This window comes from Microtus oregoni, unplaced genomic scaffold (assembly GCF_018167655.1).
Source record: "Microtus oregoni isolate MIOR12 unplaced genomic scaffold, Mior012 000014F_ref0000157, whole genome shotgun sequence".
Classification (NCBI taxonomy): domain Eukaryota; kingdom Metazoa; phylum Chordata; class Mammalia; order Rodentia; family Cricetidae; genus Microtus; species Microtus oregoni.
In genome coordinates, this window is record NW_024543073.1 from 18,090,140 (window position 1) to 18,093,675 (window position 3,536).

General features: G+C 48.6%; 1 long non-coding RNA gene across 1 annotated transcript; it reads right to left on the reverse strand.

Moving 5' to 3' along the window:
* Window positions 1-375: 375 nt before the first annotated feature.
* On the reverse strand, window positions 376-2,007 carry LOC121455973. The gene is made up of 3 exons (XR_005975556.1): window positions 1,892-2,007; window positions 1,379-1,633; window positions 376-644 (listed from the first exon to the last, which is right to left on the reverse strand). It is a non-coding gene; the product is annotated as an uncharacterized LOC121455973 (long non-coding RNA).
* Window positions 2,008-3,536: the final 1,529 nt, after the last annotated feature.

A 3,536-nucleotide genomic window follows, 5' to 3' on the forward strand; every position in this document is an offset into this window, starting at 1 on the left:
GGCAGGTGTGAGGGGGCCACTTTCAACCCTAAATTCCCCTGTGGCATGCAGACACAGAATGTCAAAATGACTCACTAAAAATCACCCTATAAGTCTGCCAAGCGCTCAGGGCGTCTGGCCATCAAATTTGAGTTCATTCCACCCGAGCTCCCGTTCTCAGGTTAAGCAAGCAGGTGGTATTTGCTTTTCAAAACTTTAACACAACTATCAGCCACAAAAAATTACCTGAGCTGAGAGGAATCCCACTGCTCGTTTGGTCCCTGTCAAAGTTCCCTTTCAGAAAGCCCGGGGACCTGGAGGTCACATACTTCCTGTATGAAGTCAGGGAGCCCAGGACAAGAAGTGTCATTCAGTGTGTGTCTAAGAATTGCAAAATCCAGGTTTCCCAGCCCAGTTCCAAGGGTTGCCACAGTCACGGGGTTTGTTTTGGTAACTTTGGCAAGCATGCATTCGCCTCAATAAAGATGTTTTCTTTCCTAGGCTGGTGCACAAAAGTCACCGGGAGAAAAATTACTTAGAAGGAAGGTGTGCTTCGGTGTTATTAATAAGCTTTATGAGCAGCGTGGCGTAGAAAGAAGACACACAAGCAGCAGCTACGTTGGTAGGTGAATCTCCAATCATCTTTTGATTCTTCTCTCCATAGCCTGGACCAAAGAGAAAAATGAATTATGGAGAAACAACAAAACTATGATATCCACGCTGCTGGTTGTTCTATTTGTCTATTGTGGTGAAAGGACAGCTAACGCGGCTTTACCAATCTTGCCGTTTTAAGTGTGCAGTTCAGTCCCGCAGAGACTCAATGGCTAACACTGGATGATTAAGTGTATGCACGTGTGTATACACAATCGTCTCCTTGAGCAGCAATGCTGACCCCTTAGACAGTCACTCCGTGGCCCTCTCCCAGGCCTCTGGTGACCACCACTCTACAGTCTATGAGTTTGACGGCTCTGAGTTTCTCATACAGGAGAAATGACACAGTAGCCATCTTTTCGTATCTGGCTTACTTCACTCACCAAAATATATTCAAGGTTGATTTATGCTGTAGCCTGTATCAGAATTTCATTCTTTTCTAAGGCTAAGATTGCATTGTATGCATATGCCGAATTTGCTTATCCCCTCAAACCTAATCTCTTCTGCTGGTGTTTGGGTTCTTTCCACCGCGTCCACTAACACTGCTTGCTGTGTATGTGGGTATATAAATATCTGCTAAGCCCCTGGTTTCAATGTGTGGGCCATATATGCCTTCCACATTATTTTAATTATATTTATGGAAATTCCTTCATCTGACAGAGAAAACCAGTCTTTCTGCCCTGCATGTGTTTTTGAGAGAGCTGTCACTAGCCTGGCAGAGGAGGAAGTGGGCGTCCAGCATTCTCACCTCGGGGGACCTCTGCTGCGACAGACTCACACCCTCTCCATGTCTTCCTCTAGTGTTTGCTTCATTTTAGAAATATTTGAATGCCCAGGGACTCTTTGAAAAAGAAGTTGTCTTCACCGTGAAAATGTGTGGCGTGAACTCCCGACCAGCTTCAACAGCAGGAACAAAGGCAAGCTGGATCAGAAGGAAGCAGATGCAGAGGGTGGGAATGGGAGTAGGGTGGGCGCTGGGGGTGGTTATGCCCCAAGGGAAATGCTGGAGAAAGCAGAATTCCATAAGCAGAGAAGGGGAAAGCAGAGTAACAAAGAGAGAGGGAAGAAGAATTAGCATGGGGATGACAAAGAGACTTTCTACATCACCCTCAGGCAGAGGACCCCAAGAACTGCTTACACAGGAAAACCAAAATCATGAGTTCACGGTACACCCTCTAGTTTCCACGGGAACCCTAGCAAGAACCAAAGAGGAAAACAAACAAACAAACAACTAAGAAGCAAAATTCTCTCCAGAGCTCACCTTTTATTGGTATCAAGTCCGGCAGAGACTACAGGGCTCACTGGAGCTCCGCCAACAGCTCACGGAGCAGCCAGCATCCAGACAGAAGTCATCCTAGAGACCACAGGCAGTGTGAAGGCTGCCTCGAGGTTGGGTCCTGAGAGCAGAGGGTAGATGGAGACTAAGAGCCCCCCAGCTTCGTGAGGCTCAGAGTGCTGGAGGAGAACCCACTCATGTGGGGAAGACTACAGACAAAAAACACTCGGGCCCTGTGACTTGGACAGAACTCAGAAAGGTTATTGTTTGGCTTAGTCCCCACAAAAAGCTTCATAGCCCACCCAAGGTCAGTTACCCACACGTACCCCTGTGTGCCCACCATTCTTGCCAGACTTCAGCAGTCTCCATAAATCCGGAAGCTGGGCAGTGGTGGCGGCTTTTAATCCCAGCACTCTGGAGAGAAAGAGACTGGCAAATCTCTGTGAGATGGAGGCCATTCTTCCTCTCAAGGGAGCTCGCATCTAATAAAGAAGCAGGTGATTAGAAGCGATTGCAAGACAGGGGTGAACATGACTCCACACACCTGTAACCCCAGTACTGCAGAGCGTGGAGACAAGGGGATTACGGAGAGTTGCAGGATACAAGCACTCCTCAAGATTCAGTGAGAGACCTCAAGGGAGTAAGGACAAAGCATCCAGCACCTTTCTCGGGCCTCTGTGCAGACACACACAAACATAGGCACATACCCCTGTACACACACGCGCACATACACCACACAGAGATATACCACACTCAGCTGTATGTGTGGGTGGGGCTTATCACCTTAGCTGTGTGGGGGGATGTTTATGACCCTAGCTTTGGGGGGCTCATCACCCAAACTGTGTGTTTTAGGGGCTCATCACCCTAGCTGTGGAGTGGGTGGGGGCTCATCACCATAGCTGTGTGTGTTTCGGGGGCTCGTCACCACAGCTGGAGTCTAGGAGATTCTTCACCCAAAGTTAAGGGTCAGCACTACTATAAATCAGTGTGGACTGAAACCTCCAGAGTTCAGACGAGAGTATTTTGAGCCAGCTACCCAGCATCTTCTGTATGATTCTTCTCTTTGAGATTTAAGAAGGTGGGGGACCCCCCTTTTAAATACACAAACAAACTCCCGCCAAGACTCATGACTGGAGTTCCATAAAGAAGCCCTTCCTGTTGGGTGACGTTTGACTCTGGAACAAACAAGCCCCGACAAGAGGATAGACAGTATGTAATCAATATGCCTTGGCTCCTGCCCAGGACTGTCACGCCTGGCACTTCCATCTCTGCAGATACTGGGAGGGTCGATCACACCACATTTAAAAGCAGATCAACAGATGTAGGGCTGGGGTGTCGGTGAGAGTTGGTTACGTGGCTGACGAAAGTCTTTGTGAATTTCAAATAATGACAATGTGGCAATCCTTTCATTTCCTCTCTGGAATTTCCAGGGAGCCTCTTGTGTGCTCCCCGAGTCTCTTGTTCAGTGCACACACAGATGGCCTTGGCTACCCTGCCAGGAAAGCCAAGGCCACCTTCCTCCCCGTCTCAAAACCTCACTTTCCAGTCTTCATCAAGCAAGCCTTAGCTGCTCCTAGCTCCCCTTGGCTATCACCTCGGTGCTTAGGAAACTCCCTCCGAGCCATTCTGG